This window comes from Oncorhynchus masou, unplaced genomic scaffold (genome assembly GCF_036934945.1).
Source record: "Oncorhynchus masou masou isolate Uvic2021 unplaced genomic scaffold, UVic_Omas_1.1 unplaced_scaffold_1842, whole genome shotgun sequence".
Taxonomy (NCBI): domain Eukaryota; kingdom Metazoa; phylum Chordata; class Actinopteri; order Salmoniformes; family Salmonidae; genus Oncorhynchus; species Oncorhynchus masou.
In genome coordinates, this window is record NW_027008352.1 from 3,029 (window position 1) to 27,500 (window position 24,472).

Here is a 24,472-nt window from a genome sequence, read left to right on the forward strand (position 1 = left end):
CGCAATCAACCTTGCTAGCTAGCCAGCTAGCCCCGAATAGCAGCACTGTAGAAACTATTACACTCGACGGAACGACTTGATTAGTGTAGTGTCAACATCGCAGCCACTACCAGCTAGCCTACTCCAGCAGTACTGTTTCACTTCAATCATTTTAGTCAATAAGATTCTTGCTACGTAAGCTTAACTTTCTGAACATTCGAGACGTGTAGTCCACTTGTCATTCCAATCTCCTTTGCATTAGCGTAGCCTCTTCTGTACCCTGTTAACTATGTGTCTATCTATCCCTGTTCTCTCCTCTCTGCACAGACCATACAAACGCTCCACACCGCGTGGCCGCGCCACCCTAATCTGGTGGTCCCAGCGCGCACGACCCACGTGGAGTTCCTGGTCTCCGGTAGCCTCTGGAACTGCCGATCTGCGGCCAACAAGGCAGAGTTCATCTCAGCCTATGCCTCCCTCCAGTCCCTCGACTTCCTGGCACTGACGGAAACATGGATCACCACAGATAACACTGCTACTCCTACTGCTCTCTCTTCGTCCACCCACGTGTTCTCGCACACCCCGAGAGCTTCTGGTCAGCGGGGTGGTGGCACCGGGATCCTCATCTCTCCCAAGTGGTCATTCTCTCTCTCCCCTTACCCATCTATCTATCGCCTCCTTTGAATTCCATGCTGTCACAGTTACCAGCCCTTTCAAGCTTAACATTCTTATCATTTATCGCCCTCCAGGTTCCTCGGAGAGTTCATCAATGAGCTTGATGCCTTGATAAGCTCCTTTCCTGAGGACGGCTCACCTCTCACAGTCCTGGGCGACTTTAACCTCCCCACGTCTACCTTTGACTCATTCCTCTCTGCCTCCTTCTTTCCACTCCTCTCCTCTTTTGACCTCACCCTCTCACCTTCCCCCCTACTCACAAGGCAGGCAATACGCTCGACCTCATCTTTACTAGATGCTGTTCTTCCACTAACCTCACTGCAACTCCCCTCCAAGTCTCCGACCACTACCTTGTATCCTTTTCCCTCTCGCTCTCATCCAACACTTCCCACACTGCCCCTACTCGGATGGTATCGCGCCGTCCCAACCTTCGCTCTCTCTCCCCCGCTACTCTTTCCTCTTCCATCCTTTCATCTCTTCCCTCTGCTCATACCTTCTCCAACCTTTCTCCTGACTCTGCCTCCTCAACCCTCCTCTCTTCCCTTTCTGCATCCTTTGACTCTCTATGTCCCCTATCCTCCAGGCCGGCTCGGTCCTCCCCTCCCGCTCCGTGGCTCGATGACTCATTGCGAGCTCACAGAACAGAGCTCCGGGCAGCCGAGCGGAAATGGAGGAAAACCCGCCTCCCTGCGGACCTGGCATCCTTTCACTCCCTCCTCTCTACATTTTCCTCCTCTGTCTCTGCTGCTAAAGCCACTTTCTACCACTCTAAATTCCAAGCATCTGCCTCTAACCCTAGGAAGCTCTTTGCCACCTTCTCCTCCCTTCTGAATCCTCCTCCCCTCCCCCTCCTCCCTCTCTGCAGATGACTTCGTCAACCATTTTGAAAAGAAGGTCGACGACATCCGATCCTCGTTTGCTAAGTCAAACGACACCGCTGGTTCTGCTCACACTGCCCTACCCTGTGCTCTGACCTCTTTCTCCCCTCTCTCTCCAGATGAAATCTCGCTTCTTGTGACGGCCGGCCGCCCAACAACCTGCCCGCTCGACCCTATCCCCTCCTCTCTCCTCCAGACCATTTCCGGGGACCTTCTCCCTTACCTCACCTCGCTCATCAACTCATCCCTGACCGCTGGCTACGTCCCTTCCGTCTTCAAGAGAGCGAGAGTTGCACCCTTCTGAAGAAACCTACACTCGATCCCTCCGATGTCAACAACTACAGACCAGTATCCCTTCTTTCTTTTCTCTCCAAAACTCTTGAACGTGCCGTCCTTGGCCAGCTCTCCCTCTATCTCTCTCAGAATGACCTTCTTGATCCAAATCAGTCAGGTTTCAAGACTAGTCATTCAACTGAGACTGCTCTTCTCTGCATCACGGAGGCGCTCCGCACTGCTAAAGCTAACTCTCTCTCCTCTGCTCTCATCCTTCTAGACCTATCGGCTGCCTTCGATACTGTGAACCATCAGATCCTCCTCTCCACCCTCTCCGAGTTGGGCATCTCCGGCGCGGCCCACGCTTGGATTGCGTCCTACCTGACAGGTCGCTCCTACCAGGTGGCGTGGCGAGAATCTGTCTCCTCGCCACGCGCTCTCACCACTGGTGTCCCCCAGGGCTCTGTTCTAGGCCCTCTCCTATTCTCGCTATACACCAAGTCACTTGGCTCTGTCATAACCTCACATGGTCTCTCCTATCATTGCTATGCAGACGACACACAATTAATCTTCTCCTTTCCCCTTCTGATGACCAGGTGGCGAATCGCATCTCTGCATGTCTGGCAGACATATCAGTGTGGATGACGGATCACCACCTCAAGCTGAACCTCGGCAAGACGGAGCTGCTCTTCCTCCCGGGGAAGGACTGCCCGCTCCATGATCTCGCCATCACGGTTGACAACTCCACTGTGTCCTCCTCCCAGAGCGCTAAGAACCTTGGCGTGATCCTGGACAACACCCTGTCGTTCTCAACCAACATCATGGCGGTGGCCCGTTCCTGTAGGTTCATGCTCTACAACATCCGCAGAGTACGACCCTGCCTCACCCAGGAAGCGGCGCAGGTCCTAATCCAGGCACTTGTCATCTCCCGTCTGGATTACTGCAACTCGCTGTTGGCTGGGCTCCCTGCCTGTGCCATTAAACCCCTACAACTCATCCAGAACGCCGCAGCCCGTCTGGTGTTCAACCTTCCCAAGTTCTCTCACGTCACCCCGCTCCTCCGCTCTCTCCACTGGCTTCCAGTTGAAGCTCGCATCCGCTACAAGACCATGGTGCTTGCCTACGGAGCTGTGAGGGGAACGGCACCGCAGTACCTCCAGGCTCTGATCAGGCCCTACACCCAAGCAAGGGCACTGCGTTCATCCTCCTCTGGCCTGCTCGCCTCCCTGCCATTGAGGAAGTACAGTTCCCGCTCAGCCCAGTCAAAACTGTTCGCTGCTCTGGCCCCCCAATGGTGGAACAAACTCCCTCACGACGCCAGGACAGCGGAGTCAATCACCACCTTCCGGAGACACCTGAAACCCCACCTCTTCAAGGAATACCTAGGATAGGATAAGTAATCCTTCTCACCCCCCCCCCCCTTAATGACTTAGATGCACTATTGTAAAGTGGCTGTTCCACTGGATGTCAGAAGGTGAATTCACCAATTTGTAAGTCGCTCTGGATAAGAGCGTCTGCTAAATGACTTAAATGTAAATGTAAATGTAAAAGCACACAAAAAACTATACATACCTTGGCCTAAACATCAGCGCCACAGGTAACTTCCACAAAGCTGTGAACGATCTGAGAGACAAGGCAAGAAGGGCATTCTATGCCATCAAAAGGAACATAAACTTCAACATACCAATTAGGATTTGGCTAAAAATACTTGAATCAGTCATAGAGCCCATTGCCCTTTATGGTTGTGAGGTCTGGGGTCCGCTCACCAACCAAGACTTCACAAAATGGGACAAACACCAAATTGAGACTCTGCACGCAGAATTCTGCAAAAATATCCTCAGTGTACAACGTAGAACACCAAATAATGCATGCAGAGCAGAATTAGGCCGATACCCACTAATTATCAAAATCCAGAAAAGAGCAGTTAAATTCTATAACCACCTAAAAGGAAGCGGTTCCCAAACCTTCCACAACAAAGCCATCACCTACAGAGAGATGAACCTTAGAGAAGAGTCCCCTAAGCAAGCTGGTCCTGGGGCTCTGTTCACAAACACACCCTACAGAGCCCCATGACAGCAGCACAATTAGACCCAACCAAATCATGAGAAAACAAAAAGATAATTACTTGACACATTGGAAAGAATTAACAAAAAAACAGAGCAAACTAGAATGCTATTTGGCCCTACACAGAGAGTACACAGCGGCAGAATACCTGACCACTGTGACTGACCCAAAATTAAGGAAAGCTTTGACTATGTACAGACTCAGCGAGCATAGCCTTGCTATTGAGAAAGGCCGCCGTAGGCAGACATGGCTCTCAAGAGAAGACAGGCTATGTGCTCACTGCCCACAAAATGAGGTGGAAACTGAGCTGCACTTCCTAACCTCCTGCCCAATGTATGACCATATTAGAGAGACATATTTCCCTCAGATTACACAGATCCACAAAGAATTCGAAAACAAATCCAATTTTGAAAAACTCCCATATCTACTGGGTGAAATTCCACAGTGTGCCATCAGAGCAGCAAGATTTGTGACCTGTTGCCACGAGAAAAGGGCAACCAGTGAAGAACACGCACCATTGTAAATACTACACATATCTATGCTTATTTATTTTATCTTGTGTCCTTTTGCACATTGTAAAAACACTGTATGTATATATAATATGACATTTGTAATGTCTTTATTGTTTTGAAACTTCTGTATGTGTGATGTCTACTGTTAATTTTTATTGTTTATTTCACTTTATATATTATATACCTTACCTGCTTTGGCAATGTTGACACATGTTTCCCATGCCAATAAAGCCCCTTGAATTGAATTGAATTGAGATGGAGAGAATGAGGAGAGAGAGAGATGGAGAGTATGAGGAGAGAGAGAGATGGAGAGCGAGAGAGAGGAAGAGAATGAGGAGAGATGGAGAGATGGAGAGATGGAGAGTATGAGGAGAGAGAGAGATCGAGAGCGAGAGAGAGGAAGAATGAGGAGAGATGGAGAAAGAGAGAGAGAGAGAGAAACCCAGAGGCCACCTAGCAGTTATAGGGTATTACTGAGTATCAGCGAGACAGCCTTCTCTACAAACACACAAACACACACCCTGTCAAGCCTCTCTATCACACACACACACACACACACACACACACACACACACACACACACACACACACACACACACACACACACACACACACACACACACACACACACACACACACACACACACACACACACACACACACACACACACGCACTGTCAACCCTTTCAGTCACAAACTGATCAGCCCACCAAACTCTACACACACGACCGGTGTTGCGATACATCTCTGTGGAAACAGGAAGTAAACACACAGGGCGGTATTCCATTTCTGCAGTGAAGGGTGCAGCCTGTATAACTCACTGTGACTGGCTACACTGCTTTAACCATGTGTGTGCCTGTCTGTCTCTGTGTGTGTGCCTGTCTGTCTCTCTGTGTGTGCCTGTCTGACTCTCTCTCTGTGTGTGCCTGTCTGTCTCTGTGTGTGTGTCTGTCTGTCTCTGTGTGTGTGCCTGTCTGTCTCTGTGTGTGTGTCTGTCTGTCTCTGTGTGTGTGCCTGTCTGTCTCTCTGTGTGTAACAATCCCAACAGTATTGGACGTTAGTCCATTAAGTCTGTCAGCTCAGGCATTAATTCAAACTGGTTCAGGTTTGGGTAGGGTCCCAACCGGAACATTTTAACGAGTGACGAGCACTGGGATTGAACTAGCTGGAGCACACGGTTATTAGCAAGCCGCGAGCCTGTCAGACGGTAACAGATGCTCACTCCCCCTAGTGGACGGTATTGAACACATCTCCCTATCAGATGTTAACAGATGCTCACTCCCCCCCTAGTGGACGGTATTGAACACATCTCCCTATCAGAAGGTAACAGATGCTCATCCCCCCCCTAGTGGACGGTATTGAACACATCTCCCTATTAGACGGTAACAGATGCTCACCCCCCCCCCCTAGTGGGCGGTATTGAACACATCTCCCTATTAGATGGTAACGGATGCTCATCCCCCCCTAGTGGACGGTATTGAACACATCTCCCTATTAGATGGTAACGGATGCTCATCCCCCCCCAGTGGACAGTATTGAACACATCTCCCTATCAGATGGTAACAGATGCTCACTCCCCCTAGTGGACGGTATTGAACACATCTCCCTATCAGATGGTAACAGATGCTCACTCCCCCTAGTGGACGGTATTGAACACATCTCCCTATCAGATGGTAACAGATGCTCACTCCCCCCAGTGGACGGTATTGAACACATCTCCCTATCAGATGGTAACAGATGCTCACTCCCCCTAGTGGACGGTATTGAACACATCTCCCTATCAGATGGTAACAGATGCTCACTCCCCCCTAGTGGACGGTATTGAACACATCTCCCTATCAGATGGTAACAGATGCTCACTCCCCCTAGTGGACGGTATTGAACACATCTCCCTATCAGATGGTAACAGATGCTCACTCCCCCTAGTGGACGGTATTGAACACATCTCCCTATCAGATGGTAACAGATGCTCACTCCCCCCCTAGTGGACGGTATTGAACACATCTCCCTATCAGATGGTAACAGATACTCACTCCCCCCCTAGTGGATGGTATTGAACACATCTCCCTATTAGATGGTAACAGATGTTCACTCCCCCCCCCCCCAGTGGACGGTATTGAACACATCTCCCTATCAGATGGTAACAGATGCTCACTCCCCCCCTAGTGGACGGTATTGAACACATCTCCCTATTAGATGGTAACGGATGCTCACTCCCCCTCTAGTGGACGGTATTGAACACATCTCCCTATCAGATGGTAACAGATGCTCACTCCCCCTCTAGTGGACGGTATTGATCTCCCTGGAATTCGCATTACAGATAATATTGTCCCTGATTAACACAGTCATGACTTGGCTATGTCCCACTCTATCTAATCTGAGGACCCAACAAGGTCATGACTTGGCTATGTCCCACTCTATCTAATCTGAGGACACAACGAGGTCATGACTTGGCTATGTCCCACTCTATCTAATCTGAGGACACAACAAGGTCATGACTTCACTATGTCCCACTCTATCTAATCAGAGGACACAACAAGGTCATGACTTCGCTATGTCCCACTCTATCTAATCAGAGGACACAACAAGGTCATGACTTCGCTATGTCCCACTCTATCTAATCAGAGGACACAACAAGGTCATGACTTCACTATGTCCCACTCTATCTAATCAGAGGACACAACAAGGTCATGACTTCGCTATGTCCCACTCTATCTAATCAGAGGACACAACAAGGTCATGACTTCACTATGTCCCACTCTATCTAATCAGAGGACACAACAAGGTCATGACTTCGCTATGTCCCACTCTATCTAATCAGAGGACACAACAAGGTCATGACTTCGCTATGTCCCACTCTATCTAATCTGAGGACACAACAAGGTCATGACTTCGCTATGTCCCACTCTATCTAATCTGAGGACACAACGAGGTCATGACTTCGCTATGTCCCACTCTATCTAATCTGAGGACACAACAAGGTCATGACTTCGCTATGTCCCACTCTATCTAATCAGAGGACACAACAAGGTCATGACTTCACTATGTCCCACTCTATCTAATCAGAGGACACAACAAGGTCATGACTTCGCTATGTCCCACTCTATCTAATCAGAGGACACAACAAGGTCATGACTTCGCTATGTCCCACTCTATCTAATCAGAGGACACAACAAGGTCATGACTTCGCTATGTCCCACTCTATCTAATCTGAGGACACAACAAGGTCATGACTTCGCTATGTCCCACTCTATCTAATCTGAGGACACAACAAGGTCATGACTTCGCTATGTCCCACTCTATCTAATCAGAGGACACAACAAGGTCATGACTTCACTATGTCCCACTCTATCTAATCAGAGGACACAACAAGGTCATGACTTCGCTATGTCCCACTCTATCTAATCAGAGGACACAACAAGGTCATGACTTCGCTATGTCCCACTCTATCTAATCAGAGGACACAACAAGGTCATGACTTCGCTATGTCCCACTCTATCTAATCAGAGGACACAACAAGGTCATGACTTCACTATGTCCCACTCTATCTAATCAGAGGACACAACAAGGTCATGACTTCACTATGTCCCACTCTATCTAATCAGAGGACACAACAAGGTCATGACTTCGCTATGTCCCACTCTATCTAATCAGAGGACACAACAAGGTCATGACTTCACTATGTCCCACTCTATCTAATCAGAGGACACAACAAGGTCATGACTTCACTATGTCCCACTCTATCTAATCAGAGGACACAACAAGGTCATGACTTCACTATGTCCCACTCTATCTAATCAGAGGACACAACAAGGTCATGACTTCGCTATGTCCCACTCTATCTAATCAGAGGACACAACAAGGTCATGACTTCACTATGTCCCACTCTATCTAATCAGAGGACACAACAAGGTCATGACTTCACTATGTCCCACTCTATCTAATCAGAGGACACAACAAGGTCATGACTTCGCTATGTCCCACTCTATCTAATCAGAGGACACAACAAGGTCATGACTTCACTATGTCCCACTCTATCTAATCAGAGGACACAACAAGGTCATGACTTCACTATGTCCCACTCTATCTAATCTGAGGACACAAAACCGTCTTATTCTTTAGGGGTAAAATGTTATCCAGACAGACAAACATTTTTTGAAGGATGATCATATGATTATATTAGGTTTGACTGATTCTCTCTATAACCAGACAGGACGTGATCATTAGAGTTGATTCCACACGTCAGCCAATAATAACGGTTTAATTAACACGGCAGCCAATCGTACAGGTTTATTCAACACAGCAGCCAATCATTAGGGTTTATTCAACATGTCAACAAATCATAAGGGTTTATTCAACATGTCAACCAATCATAAGGGTTTATTCAACACAGCAGACAATCATTCAGCTTTAGTTAACATGTCAACCAATCATGTGGGAGGGATTCATCTCCATTAAACTGTGGTATTTCAGGACCGCATGGAGACATGTTACATTATGCCACTAACGGGAAAATAGATGATTTCTGTAGTGACACACACAGATACACACAGATACACACAGATACACACAGATACACACAGATACACACAGATACACACAGATACACACAGATACAGACAGACAGACAGACAGAGTGCTGGTCGTTACCCCTGCTGTCGTCTCTACGGGTGACTAATGTTGCCCTATTCCTCTTGCCGCACTGAGACCTGGGCCCTGACAGTAAATCTCAGCAAGACAAAAATAATGGTGTTCCACAAAAGGTCCAGTCGCCATGACCACAAATACAAATTCCATCTAGACACCGTTGTCCGAGAGCACACAGAAAACGATACATACCTCGGCCTAAACATCAGAGCCACAGGGAATCACAAAGCTGTGAACGATCTGAGAGACAAGGCAAGAAGGGCATTCTATGCCATCAAAAGGAACATAAAATTCAATATACCAATTAGGATCTGGGTAAAAATACTTGAATCAGTCATAGAGCCCATTGCCCTTTATGGTTGTGAGGTCTGGGGTCCACTCACCTACCAAGAATTCACAAAATGGGACAAACACCACATTGAGACTCTGCATTCTGCTAAAATATCTTCCATGAAGAACGTTAAACACCAAATAATGCATGCAGAGCAGAATTAGGCCGATCCCCGCTAATGATCAAAATCCAGAAAAGAGACGTTAAATTCTACAACCACCTGAAAGGAAGCGATTCCCAAACCTTCCACAACAAAAGCCTTCACCTACAGAGAGATGAACCTGGAGAAGAGTCCCCTAAGCAAGCTGGTCCTGGGGCTCTGTTCACAAACACAAACAGACTCCACAGAGCCCCAGGACAGCAGCACTATTAGACCCAACCAAATCATGAGAAAACAAAAAAATAATTACTTGACACACTGGAATGAATTAACAAAAAAAACAGAGCAAACTAGAATGCTATTTGGCCCTAAACAGAGAGTAGACAGTGGCAGAATACCTGACCACTGTGACTGACCCAAACTTAAGGAAAGCTTTGACTATGTACAGACTCAGCGAGCATAGCCTTGCTATTGAGAAAGGCCGCTGTAGGCAGACCTGGCTCTCAGGAGAAGACAGGCTATGTGCTCACTGCCCACAAAATGAAGTGGAAACTGAGCTGCACTTCCTAACCTCCTGCCCAAATGTATGATCATGTTAGAGACACATATTTCCCTCAGATTACACAGATCCACAAAGAATTTGAAAAACAAAGAGAGAGAGCGAGATAGAGAGAGAGAACGAAATTGAGCGGAAGGGAGAGAAAGTGAGAGAGGGAGAAAAAAGAAGTAGAGAAACAGACATGGTAACATGGTTATAGTGGGATGACTGACCATACCAGGACATGGTAACATGGTTATAGTGGGATGACTGACCATACCAGGACATGGTTATAGTGGGATGACTGACCATACCAGGACATGGTTATAGTGGGATGACTGACCATACCAGGACATGGTAACATGGTTACAGTGGGATGACTGACCATACCAGGACATGGTAACATGGTTACAGTGGGATGACTGACCATACCAGGACATGGTTATAGTGGGATGACAGACCATACCAGGACATGGTAACATGGTTACAGTGGGATGACTGACCATACCAGGACATGGTTATAGTGGGATGACTGACCATACCAGGACATGGTAACATGGTTACAGTGGGATGACTGACCATACCAGGACATGGTAACATGGTTACAGTGGGATGACTGACCATACCAGGACATGGTTATAGTGGGATGACAGACCATACCAGGACATGGTAACATGGTTACAGTGGGATGACTGACCATACCAGGACATGGTTATAGTGGGATGACTGACCATACCAGGACATGGTAACATGGTTATAGTGGGATGACTGCCCATACCAGGACCTTGGTAACATGGTTATAGTGGGATGACTGACCATACAAGGACATGGTAACATGGTTATAGTGGGATGACTGACCATACCAGGACATGGTAACATGGTTATAGTGGGATGACTGACCATACCAGGACATGGTAACATGGTTATAGTGGGATGACTGACCATACCAGGACATGGTTATAGTGGGATGACAGACCATACCAGGACATGGTAACATGGTTACAGTGGGATGACTGACCATACCAGGACATGGTTATAGTGGGATGACTGACCATACCAGGACATGGTAACATGGTTACAGTGGGATGACTGACCATACCAGGACATGATAACATGGTTACAGTGGGATGACTGACCATACCAGGACATGGTTATAGTGGGATGACAGACCATACCAGGACATGGTAACATGGTTACAGTGGGATGACTGACCATACCAGGACATGGTTATAGTGGGATGACTGACCATACCAGGACATGGTAACATGGTTACAGTGGGATGACTGACCATACCAGGACATGGTTATAGTGGGATGACAGACCATACCAGGACATGGTAACATGGTTACAGTGGGATGACTGACCATACCAGGACATGGTAACATGGTTATAGTGGGATGACTGACCATACCAGGACATGGTAACATGGTTATAGTGGGATGACTGACCATACCAGGACATGGTAACAAGGTCAGAGCAGAATACTGTATAACAATCTACCAGGGAATAAGATTCAAATGGAGGTTGAGGTTCTATCTTTTCTAAATGAAAACAGACACACACACACACTCACTCGCACATACTCACACACACACACTCACACACACACTCCCACACACACACACACACACACACACACACACACACACACACACACACACACACACACACACACACACACACACACACACACACACACACACACACACACACACACACACACACTCCCACGCACACACACACACACACACACACACACACACACACACACACACACACACACACACACACACACACACACACACACACACACACACACACACACACACACACACACACACACACACAAAGAGACAAAGGCCTCACCCTCTGGTACTTTAGATAACATTCTGAACACTCAATTCTGACCATTAAACCAGTTAGATATGATGAACCACCTTGTGTGTGTCTGTGTATCTTCTTAATGGTTACTGGCTGTTTCCTTCTCTGTTTGTCCCTAATACGAATGTGACTTCTCTCAGCTCACCACCATGTGGGTTATCGGTTTAAAATGAATTCTCTCTGTGTGTGTGTGTGTGTGTGTGTGTGTGTGTGTGTGTGTGTGTGTGTGTGTGTGTGTGTGTGTGTGTGTGTGTGTGTGTGTGTGTGTGTGTGTGTGTGTGTGTGTGTGTGTGTGTGTGTGTGCGGGGAGAGAGAGTGTAACAAGGAAGAGAGAAGGATAAGAGAGAGAGGGATAAGAGAGAGAGGGTAACAGGGAAGAGAGAGGGATAAGAGAGAGAGGGTAACAGGGAAGAGAGAGGGATAAGAGAGAGAGGGTAACAGGGAAGAGAGAGGGATAAGAGAGAGAGGGTAACAGGGAAGAGAGAGGGATAAGAGAGAGAGGGTAACAGGGAAGAGAGAGGGATAAGAGAGAGAGGGTAACAGGGAAGAGAGAGGGATAAGAGAGAGAGGGTAACAGGGAAGAGAGAGGGATAAGAGAGAGAGGGTAACAGGGAAGAGAGAGGGATAAGAGAGAGAGGGTAACAGGGAAGAGAGAGGGATAAGAGAGAGAGGGTAACAGGGAAGAGAGAGGGATAAGAGAGAGAGGGTAACAGGGAAGAGAGAGGGATAAGAGAGAGAGGGTAACAGGGAAGAGAGAGGGATAAGAGAGAGAGGGTAACAGGGAAGAGAGAGGGATAAGAGAGAGAGGGTAACAGGGAAGAGAGAGGGATAAGAGAGAGAGGGTAACAGGGAAGAGAGAGGGTAACAGGGAAGAGAGAGGGATAAGAGAGAGAGTAAGAGGGGGTTGTAGGAAGACACACAGTCTTTCACATTGTCTCCCTCTGCTGGTTAGTGTTAGTATGCAGCCTCTCAGGACCCTCTGTAACAGTATCCTGTCTGATCTCTTAGTATGAGGTCTCTCAGGACCCTCTGTAACAGTATCCTGTCTGATCTCTTAGTATGAGGTCTCTCAGGACCCCCTGTAACAGTATCCTGTCTTATCTCTTAGTATGAGGTCTCTCAGGACCCTCTGTAACAGTATCCTGTCTGATCTCTTAGTATGAGGTCTCTCAGGACCCCCTGTAACAGTATCCTGTCTGATCTCTTAGTATGAGGTCTCTCAGGACTCTCTATAACAGTATCCTGTCTGATCTCTTAGTATGAGGTCTCTCAGGACTCTCTATAACAGTATCCTGTCTGATCTCTTAGTATGAGGTCTCCCAGGACCCTCTGTAACAGTATCCTGTCTGATCTCTTAGTATGAGGTCTCTCAGGACCCTCTGTAACAGTATCCTGTCTGATCTCTTAGTATGAGGTCTCTCAGGACTCTCTATAACAGTATCCTGTCTGATCTCTTAGTATGAGGTCTCCCAGGACCCTCTGTAACAGTATCCTGTCTGATCTCTTAGTATGAGGTCTCTCAGGACCCTCTGTAACAGTATCCTGTCTTATCTCTTAGTATGAAGTCTCTCAGGACTCTCTATAACAGAGTCCAAATCCACCATCCACAGGGGACACAGCCCAGCAGTGCACCTCCCCAAAGTCCCTAACCAACACCTCTCTGCGTACGTGTCTCCTATTCATTTGAATAAGGTGACGATTGGAGAAATTGCCTGAGCTACGCTGAGAATACAGAAGTCTGAAAGCCAACGGTACTATATTCTAGAACACTGCCTTGAGCTACGCTGAGAATACAGAAGTCTGAAAGCCAACGGTACTATATTCTAGAACACTGCCTTGAGCTACGCTGAGAATACAGAAGTCTGAGAGCCAACGGTACTATATTCTAGAGCACTGCCTTGAGCCACGCTGAGAATACAGAAGTCTGAAAGCCAACGGTACTATATTCTAGAACACTGCCTTGAGCCACGCTGAGAATACAGAAGTCTGAAAGCCAACGGTACTATATTCTAGAACACTGCCTTGAGCCACGCTGAGAATACAGAAGTCTGAGAGCCAACGGTACTATATTCTAGAGCACTGCCTTGAGCCACGCTGAGAATACAGAAGTCTGAGAGCCAACGGTACTATATTCTAGAACACTGCCTTGAGCCACGCTGAGAATACAGAAGTCTGAAAGCCAACGGTACTATATTCTAGAACACTGCCTTGAGCTACGCTGAGAATACAGAAGTCTGAGAGCCAACGGTACTATATTCTAGAACACTGCCTTGATCCACGCTGAGAATACAGAAGTCTGAAAGCCAACGGTACTATATTCTAGAACACTGCCTTGAGCCACGCTGAGAATACAGAAGTCTGAGAGCCAACGGTACTATATTCTAGAACACTGCCTTGAGCTACGCTGAGAATACAGAAGTCTGAGAGCCAACGATACTATATTCTAGAACACTGCCTTGAGCCACGCTGAGAATACAGAAGTCTGAGAGCCAACGGTACTATATTCTAGAACACTGCCTTGAGCTACGCTGAGAATACAGAAGTCTGAGAGCCAACGGTACTATATACTAGAACACTGCCTTGAGCCACGCTGAGAATACAGAAGTCTGAAAGCCAACGGTACTATATTCTAGAACACTGCCTTGAGCTACGCTGAGAATACAGAAGTCTGAGAGCCAACGGTACTATATTCTAGAACACTGCCTTGAGCCACGCTGAGAATACAGAAGTCTGAGAGCCAACGGTACTATATTCTAGAACACTGCCTTGAGCCACGCTGAGAATACAGAAGTCTGAAAGCCAACGGTACTATATTCTAGAACACTGCCTTGAGCCACGCTGAGAATACAGAAGTCTGAAAGCCAACAGTACTATATTCTAGAATACTGCCTTGAGCCACGCTGAGAATACAGAAGTCTGAAAGCCAACGGTACTATATTCTAGAACACTGCCTTGAGCCACGCTGAGAATACAGAAGTCTGAAAGCCAACGGTACTATATTCTAGAACACTGCCTTGAGCCACGCTGAGAATACAGAAGTCTGAAAGCCAACGGTACTATATTCTAGAACACTGCCTTGAGCTACGCTGAGAATACAGAAGTCTGAGAGCCAACGGTACTATATTCTAGAACACTGCCTTGAGCCACGCTGAGAATACAGAAGTCTGAAAGCCAACGGTACTATATTCTAGAACACTGCCTTGAGCCACGCTGAGAATACAGAAGTCTGAGAGCCAACGGTACTATATTCTAGAACACTGCCTTGAGCTACGCTGAGAATACAGAAGTCTGAGAGCCAACGATACTATATTCTAGAACAATGCCTTGAGCCACGCTGAGAATACAGAAGTCTGAGAGCCAACGGTACTATATTCTAGAACACTGCCTTGAGCTACGCTGAGAATACAGAAGTCTGAGAGCCAACGGTACTATATACTAGAACACTGCCTTGAGCCACGCTGAGAATACAGAAGTCTGAAAGCCAACAGTACTATATTCTAGAACACTGCCTTGAGCTACGCTGAGAATACAGAAGTCTGAGAGCCAACGGTACTATATTCTAGAACACTGCCTTGAGCCACGCTGAGAATACAGAAGTCTGAGAGCCAACGGTACTATATTCTAGAACACTGCCTTGAGCCACGCTGAGAATACAGAAGTCTGAAAGCCAACGGTACTATATTCTAGAACACTGCCTTGAGCCACGCTGAGAATACAGAAGTCTGAAAGCCAACGGTACTATATTCTAGAATACTGCCTTGAGCCACGCTGAGAATACAGAAGTCTGAAAGCCAACGGTACTATATTCTAGAACACTGCCTTGAGCCACGCTGAGAATACAGAAGTCTGAAAGCCAACGGTACTATATTCTAGAACACTGCCTTGAGCCACGCTGAGAATACAGAAGTCTGAAAGCCAAAGGTACTATATTCTAGAACACTGCCTTGAGCCACGCTGAGAATACAGAAGTCTGAAAGCCAACGGTACTATATTCTAGAACACAGCCTTGAGCTACGCTGAGAATACAGAAGTCTGAGAGCCAACGGTACTATATTCTAGAACACTGCCTTGAGCTACGCTGAGAATACAGAAGTCTGAGAGCCAACGGTACTATATTCTAGAACACTGCCTTGAGCTACGCTGAGAATACAGAAGTCTGAAAGCCAACGATACTATATTCTAGAACACTGCCTTGAGCCACGCTGAGAATACAGAAGTCTGAGAGCCAACGGTACTATATTCTAGAACACTGCCTTGAGTCACGCTGAGAATACAGAAGTCTGAGGGCCAACGGTACTATATTCTAGAACACTGCCTTGAGTCACGCTGAGAATACAGAAGTCTGAGAGCCAACGGTACTATATTCTAGAACACTGCCTTGAGCTACGCTGAGAATACAGAAGTCTGAAAGCCAACGATACTATATTCTAGAACACTGCCTTGAGCCACGCTGAGAATACAGAAGTCTGAAAGCCAACGGTACTATATTCTAGAACACTGCCTTGAGCTACGCTGAGAATACAGAAGTCTGAGAGCCAACGGTACTATATTCTAGAACACTGCCTTGAGCCACGCTGAGAATACAGAAGTCTGAGAGCCAACGGTACTATATTCTAGAACACTGCCTTGAGCCACGCTGAGAATACAGAAGTCTGAAAGCCAACGGTACTATATTCTAGAACACTGCCTTGAGCCACGCTGAGAATACAGAAGTCTGAAAGCCAAAGGTACTATATTCTAGAACACTGCCTTGAGCCACGCTGAGAATACAGAAGTCTGAAAGCCAACGGTACTATATTCTAGAACACTGCCTTGAGCCACGCTGAGAATACAGAAGTCTGAAAGCCAACGGTACTATATTCTAGAACACTGCCTTGAGCTACGCTGAGAATACAGAAGTCTGAGAGCCAACGGTACTATATTCTAGAACACTGCCTTGAGCTACGCTGAGAATACAGAAGTCTGAGAGCCAACGGTACTATATTCTAGAACACTGCCTTGAGTCACGCTGAGAATACAGAAGTCTGAGAGCCAACGGTACTATATTCTAGAACACTGCCTTGAGCTACGCTGAGAATACAGAAGTCTGAAAGCCAACGATACTATATTCTAGAACACTGCCTTGAGCCACGCTGAGAATACAGAAGTCTGAAAGCCAACGGTACTATATTCTAGAACACTGCCTTGAGCTACGCTGAGAATACAGAAGTCTGAGAGCCAACGATACTATATTCTAGAACACTGCCTTGAGCCACGCTGAGAATACAAAATTCTGAAAGCGAACAGTACTATATTCTAGAACACTGCCTTGAGCCACCCTGAGAATACAGAAGTCTGAGAGCCAACGGTACTATATTCTAGAACACTGCCTTGAGCCACGCTGAGAATACAGAAGTCTGAGAGCCAACGGTACTATATTCTAGAACACTGCCTTGAGCCACGCTGAGAATACAGAATTCTGAAAGCCAACGGTACTATATTCTAGAACACTGCCTTGAGCTACGCTGAGAATACAGAAGTCTGAAAGCCAACGGTACTATATTCTAGAATACTGCCTTGAGCCACGCTGAGAATACAGAAGTCTGAAAGCCAACGGTACTATATTCTAGAATATTGCCTTGAGCCACGCTGAGAATACAGAAGTCTGAGAGCCAACGGTACTATATTCTAGAACACTGCCTTGAGCCACGCTGAGAATACAGAAGTCTGAGAGCCAACGGTACTATATTCTAGAACACTGCCTTGAGCCACGCTGAGAATACAGAATTCTGAAAGCCAACGGTACTATATTCTAGAACACTGCCTTGAGCTACGCTGAGAATACAGAAGTCTGAAAGCCAACGGTACTATATTCTAGAATACTGCCTTGAGCCACGCTGAGAATACAGAAGTCTGAGAGCCAACGGTACTATATTCTAGAACACTGCCTTGAGCTACGCTGAGAATACAGAAGTCTGAGAGCCAACGGTACTATATTCTAGAACACTGCCTTGAGCTACGCTGAGAATACAGAAGTCTGAGAGCCAACGGTACTATATTCTAGAACACTGCCTTGAGCCACGCTGAGAATACAGAAGTCTGAAAGCCAACGGTACTATATTCTAAAACACTGCCTTGAGCCACGCTGAGAATACAGAAGTCTGAGAGCCAATGGTACTATATTCTAGAACACTGCCTTGGGTCACGCTGAGAATACAGAAGTCTGAGAGCCAACGGTTCTATATTCTAGAACACTGCCTTGAGTCACGCTGAGAATACAGAAGTCTGAGAGCCAACGGTACTATATTCTAGAACACTGCCTTGAGCCACGCTGAGAATACAGAAGTCTGAGAGCCAACGATACTATATTCTAGAACACTGCATTGAGCCACGCTGAGAATACAGAATTCTGAAAGCCAACGGTACTATATTCTAGAACACTGCCTTGAGCTACGCTGAGAATACAGAAGTCTGAGAGCCAACGGTACTATATTCTAGAACACTGCCTTGAGCTACGCTGAGAATACAGAAGTCTGAAAGCCAACGATACTATATTCTAGAACACTGCCTTGAGCTACGCTGAGAATACAGAAGTCTGAGAGCCAACGGTACTATATTCTAGAACACTGCCTTGAGCCACGCTGAGAATACAGAAGTCTGAGAGCCAACGGTACTATATTCTAGAACACTGCCTTGAGCCACGCTGAGAATACAGAATTCTGAAAGCCAACGGTACTATATTCTAGAACACTGCCTTGAGCTACGCTGAGAATACAGAAGTCTGAAAGCCAACGGTACTATATTCTAGAATACTGCCTTGAGCCACGCTGAGAATACAGAAGTCTGAAAGCCAGCGGTACTATATTCTAGAATATTGCCTTGAGCCACGCTGAGAATACAGAAGTCTGAGAGCCAACGGTACTATATTCTAGAACACTGCCTTGAGCCACGCTGAGAATACAGAATTCTGAAAGCCAACGGTACTATATTCTAGAACACTGCCTTGAGCTACGCTGAGAATACAGAAGTCTGAAAGCCAACGGTACTATATTCTAGAATACTGCCTTGAGCCACGCTGAGAATACAGAAGTCTGAGAGCCAACGGTACTATATTCTAGAACACTGCCTTGAGCTACGCTGAGAATACAGAAGTCTGAGAGCCAACGGTACTATATTCTAGAACACTGCCTTGAGCTACGCTGAGAATACAGAAGTCTGAGAGCCAACGGTACTATATTCTAGAACACTGCCTTGAGCCACGCTGAGAATACAGAAGTCTGAAAGCCAACGGTACTATATTCTAAAACACTGCCTTGAGCCACGCTGAGAATACAGAAGTCTGAGAGCCAATGGTACTATATTCTAGAACACTGCCTTGGGTCACGCTGAGAATACAGAAGTCTGAGAGCCAACGGTTCTATATTCTAGAACACTGCCTTGAGTCACGCTGAGAATACAGAAGTCTGAGAGCCAACGGTACTATATTCTAGAACACTGCCTTGAGCCACGCTGAGAATACAGAAGTCTGAGAGCCAACGATACTATATTCTAGAACACTGCATTGAGCCACGCTGAGAATACAGAATTCTGAAAGCCAACGGTACTATATTCTAGAACACTGCCTTGAGCTACGCTGAGAATACAGAAGTCTGAAAGCCAACGGTACTATATTCTAGAATACTGCCTTGAGCCACGCTGAGAATACAGAAGTCTGAAAGCCAACAGTACTATATTCTAGAATATTGCCTTGAGCCACGCTGAGAATACAGAAGTCTGAGAGCCAACGGTACTATATTCTAGAACACTGCCTTGAGCCACGCTGAGAATACAGAAGTCTGAGAGCCAACGATACTATATTCTAGAACACTGCCTTGAGCCACGCTGAGAATACAGAATTCTGAAAGCCAACGGTACTATATTCTAGAACACTGCCTTGAGCTACGCTGAGAATACAGAAGTCTGACAGCCAACGGTACTATATTCTAGAATACTGCCTTGAGCCACGCTGAGAATACAGAAGTCTGAGAGCCAACGGTACTATATTCTAGAACACTGCCTTGAGCTACGCTGAGAATACAGAAGTCTGAGAGCCAACGGTACTATATTCTAGAACACTGCCTTGAGCTACGCTGAGAATACAGAAGTCTGAGAGCCAACGGTACTATATTCTAGAACACTGCCTTGAGCCACGCTGAGAATACAGAAGTCTGAAAGCCAACAGTACTATATTCTAGAACACTGCCTTGAGCCACGGTGAGAATACAGAAGTCTGAAAGCCAACGGTACTATATTCTAAAACACTGCCTTGAGCCACGCTGAGAATACAGAAGTCTGAAAGCCAACAGTACTATATTCTAGAATATAGTGCTGGACACGTACACGTTTTGGGACTCTGATAAGGGGTTTAGTATGCAGCCTCTCAGGCCGTCTGTAACATGTAGCAGCACAACGTGCTGTCTGAGACCAGTAAGCCTGACATGACAGATGACATGACAGCTCCGTGTCAAGGGTCACTTGAATATGGAATGACATTTATCAAAAAGAACATCCGCAATCAGATAAGTGACGAGAGGGGCGTTGTGTGTATTGTGGGTGTGTGTATACGGTGTGTGTATAGGGTGTGTGTATAAGGTGTGTGTATTGGGTGTGTATATTGGGTGTTTAATTATTATTATGGAACGTGGAAAATATTTGGCTAGAATATATAGTATATCTGAAGAATAAATTGATAGAATATGTAGTATATCTGAAGAATACATTGATAGAATATATAGTGTATCTGAAGAATAAATTGATAGAATATATAGTATATCTGAAGAATACATGGATATAATATATAGTATATCTGAAGAATACATGGATAGAATATATAGTGTATCTGAAGAGTACATTGATATAATATATAGTATATCTGAAGAATACATGGATAGAATATATAGTATATCTGAAGAATACATGGATATAATATATAGTATATCTGAAGAATACATTGATAGAATATATAGTATATCTGAAGAATACATGGATAGAATATATAGTATATCTGAAGAATACATGGATAGAATATATAGTATATCTGAAGAATACATTGATAGAATATGTAGTATATCTGAAGAATACATTGATAGAATATATAGTATATCTGAAGAATACATGGATAGAATATATAGTATATCTGAAGAATACATGGATATAATATATAGTATATCTGAAGAATACATTGATAGAATAGATAGTATATCTGAAGAATACATGGATAGAATATATAGTGTATCTGAAGAATACATTGATAGAATATATAGTATATCTGAAGAATAGATGGATAGAATATATATTATATCTGAAGAATAGATGGATATAATATATAGTATATCTGAAGAATAGATGGATAGAATATATAGTATATCTGAAGAATAGATGGATAGAATATATAGTGTATCTGAAGAATAGATTGATAGAATATATAGTGTATCTGAAGAATACATTGATAGAATATATAGTATATCTGAAGAATAGATGGATAGAATATATAGTATATCTGAAGAATAGATGGATAGAATATATAGTATATCTGAAGAATAGATTGATAGAATATATAGTGTATCTGAAGAGTACATTGATATAATATATAGTATATCTGAAGAATACATTGATGGAATATATTGTATATCTGAAGAATAGATGGATAGAATATATAGTATATCTGAAGAATACATGGATAGAATAGTATATGTACATCAATAGTTGAATAAGATGTACTTGACTAGAATATGCTGTACTTATGAAATGGGTAAAACAGTATGTAAACACTGTTAAGTGACCAGTGTTCCATGTCTATGTACACAGGGAAGCAGTCTCTTTGACAGCACGTCCAACCGGCTTCACTACCACAGACCACGTGTAACCACGCCAGCCCAGGACCTCCACATCCGGCTTCACTACCACAGACCACGTGTAACCACGCCAGCCCAGGACCTCCACATCCGGCTTCACTACCACAGACCACGTGTAACCACGCCAGCCCAGGACCTCCACATCCGGCTTCACTACCACAGACCACGTGTAACCAGACCAGCCCAGGACCTCCACATCTGGCTTCACTACCACAGACCACGTGTAACCACGCCAGCCCAGGACCTCCACATCCGGATGTTTCCACCTGGGGGATTGTCTGAGACCTGCCAACAAGTAGACGTTCATCCACGTTCTCCAAAATGTCAAATTTCAACGTGTGTTTTTTGGTTCTCCTGCTGCTCTGTGTCGTTCCATTTCTCCAACCGTCAAGTTTAGAAGTGAAGGGTTACGTTAAGACACTCATTCTGAATGGTTAATGTTTAAGATTGAGTAACGACATTACGTTTAGGCACTTATTGTAAGGTGTGGCAAAGGGTTAAACCCCAAAATAAAATAAAATGTTGTCAACAAATGGGATTGAACACGCAACCTTCTGACCCAGTCAGACACTGTAGCATCTATTGGAACGTTTGAAGGCATTTGTCAACTTCTTCAGCACATTGATGCAAGTCCAATGTCAACGTTAATCTTGAACGGTTTGGGTGTATCTCCCCTTTCTGCTTCAACTCCGCATATCATATGTCCTCACAGTTATCCAATATTTTATTTATACTGTCATTTGATTTCATGTCTATACTAAATTATTAATTTATAGGACACTCGGAAGTTCCTCAAAGGACGCGCAGAGCGTACCTGCCGACGTCACCATAGAGCAGAAAAAGACGGCCTCTTCTTTTCCGCGCCGAGCGCAGTTCGTCCTTCTCATTTCAGCACCGGAAACCGTCCGACGCGTACTACTCCGTGCGTCTCGCTCCTGGGACAAGATAAAAAAACAAACATTTAACAGACCTTGATCACGAACAAACCTTGACAATTAGTTATTGACTCTCTCTTTTAGTCACAAGTCACCGAACTCCATGGACGAAATATATCCAAATTAACGTTCTTTAATTTTTTAGAATTTCCTTTTTGACTGTTGGACTTGGTTGGGGATGTGTGTCGGTTGTTTTTACTTAATGTAATGTGGATGTCACCTGTGTCCGTGGCTGTGGCTGGAGGATGAGCGCCGGCGTGGGGGTGACGGGGGACGCGACAGGAAGTTATAATATGCAGTCAAGGTAAAGTGCTTTACATCCATTCACCCTCCAGGCTCTGACAAGGGGACGTTTTCTAGGGGCACTGACTCGCTGGTTCAAACCCCGCTTCGGCTCTCAATTACCCAGTACTCGCTATCTGACTGGGTGAGTTTGTGACCGGAGAGTGAGAGCTGACGTTTTGAAGTTGAGTAAGGAATATGTTGATCTGTTGTTGGTATCTGTTGTGTTTGTACGGTAGCCTATACGGTAGCCTATACGGTAGCCTATACGGTAGCCTATACGGTAGCCTGTACGGTAGCTCGCCGTTTCACAGGACATTCAGAGCGTATAACCTACATACCGCCCGTTTCTCCATAGGCAACTTTACGCACATTGGTTGCCTTTGCTGGATTAAACTATGGTTAGCGTAATGTTAATGTGCGTTTCCATGGTTATAATACTACAATTTAGACTTCTTAGGTTGAATCATGATCCTAAAATGCATAAAATGAGAACCGGAGTCCTCGTGTATTCCAGACCAGATTTTAGTGATCTGCACTGTATGGCTATCCCCTGACCATTCTTATATAACTGTGTGTGTGTGTGTGTGTGGCTTCGGGGTTCCCCTCATCCCCATTATCTTGCACACCGATATAACCTCCCTCTTTCTGTCTCTCTGTCTCTCTCTCTCGTCCTCTCTCTCTCTTCGTCGTATGCTTTTTGAGTTCTGGCACGGTCTTCTAATAACTATAGTCTTCTAATCATATAAAGCATTGTCGACAACTTGGAAACAGTCAAACTATTAAGTGAATATTTGACCCTTCAAGGAAATTTCCACCTAAAAGCTACAAAACCAAAATGCATCATACCGGCTGTATTTCTATATTTTGAAAGTTATATATCTTGAAAACTTGATTGTTGACAAGCAACATATGTTGGGGCTATATCAACAACGACTAATGGAACAAATACCAAAGTATCGTTTTTGGGTGGAGTTTTCTTTGAAAGACAAACTGAAATCTTTCAAAAGAGCCGTTATATTCATCGCTTTTCTTTCAGTTCTATTCAACAACATGCTACATATATCTGAGAGAACGTAACCTATTGTCTAGTTGCAGTAGACTGTGTAATAACCGAACGAAGTTGCGCGCGACTTCTGACTTTCGGCCAACGGGCTTCCGTTCTGAGAAAGACCGAAATAAACAACTCATGTAAATGAGCCATCACAATGACATGCGATGAGTCCCGCAGGTCCACTCCCGTTTCCAACGGGCGGCCCGTCTACTATCTCTCCAAGAACAAGCCTCCCTCGGCCTTGTTTCGCTCCGGTGACTAACTATGCAAATGCACCGAGATAAGGAGGAGGGGGGACTGCTTGAGCTAACAATGACACATGCACACACACCGAAACAGACACACACACCCTGCATTGTGTCACATCAGCAGTATACAGTAGCCTAACCGCGTCTCTTCCCCACTCGCCTTCCCATTCTCTACCACTCTCTCTTTCTGCTTCTCTACTCCC

The 24,472-nt window shown here is 45.4% G+C and overlaps 1 pseudogene; it reads left to right on the top strand.

Moving 5' to 3' along the window:
- The first annotated feature begins 22,636 nt into the window (after positions 1-22,636).
- Positions 22,637-24,472, top strand: part of LOC135532366 (glucagon receptor-like) — a 57,624-nt pseudogene continuing 55,788 nt past the window's right edge.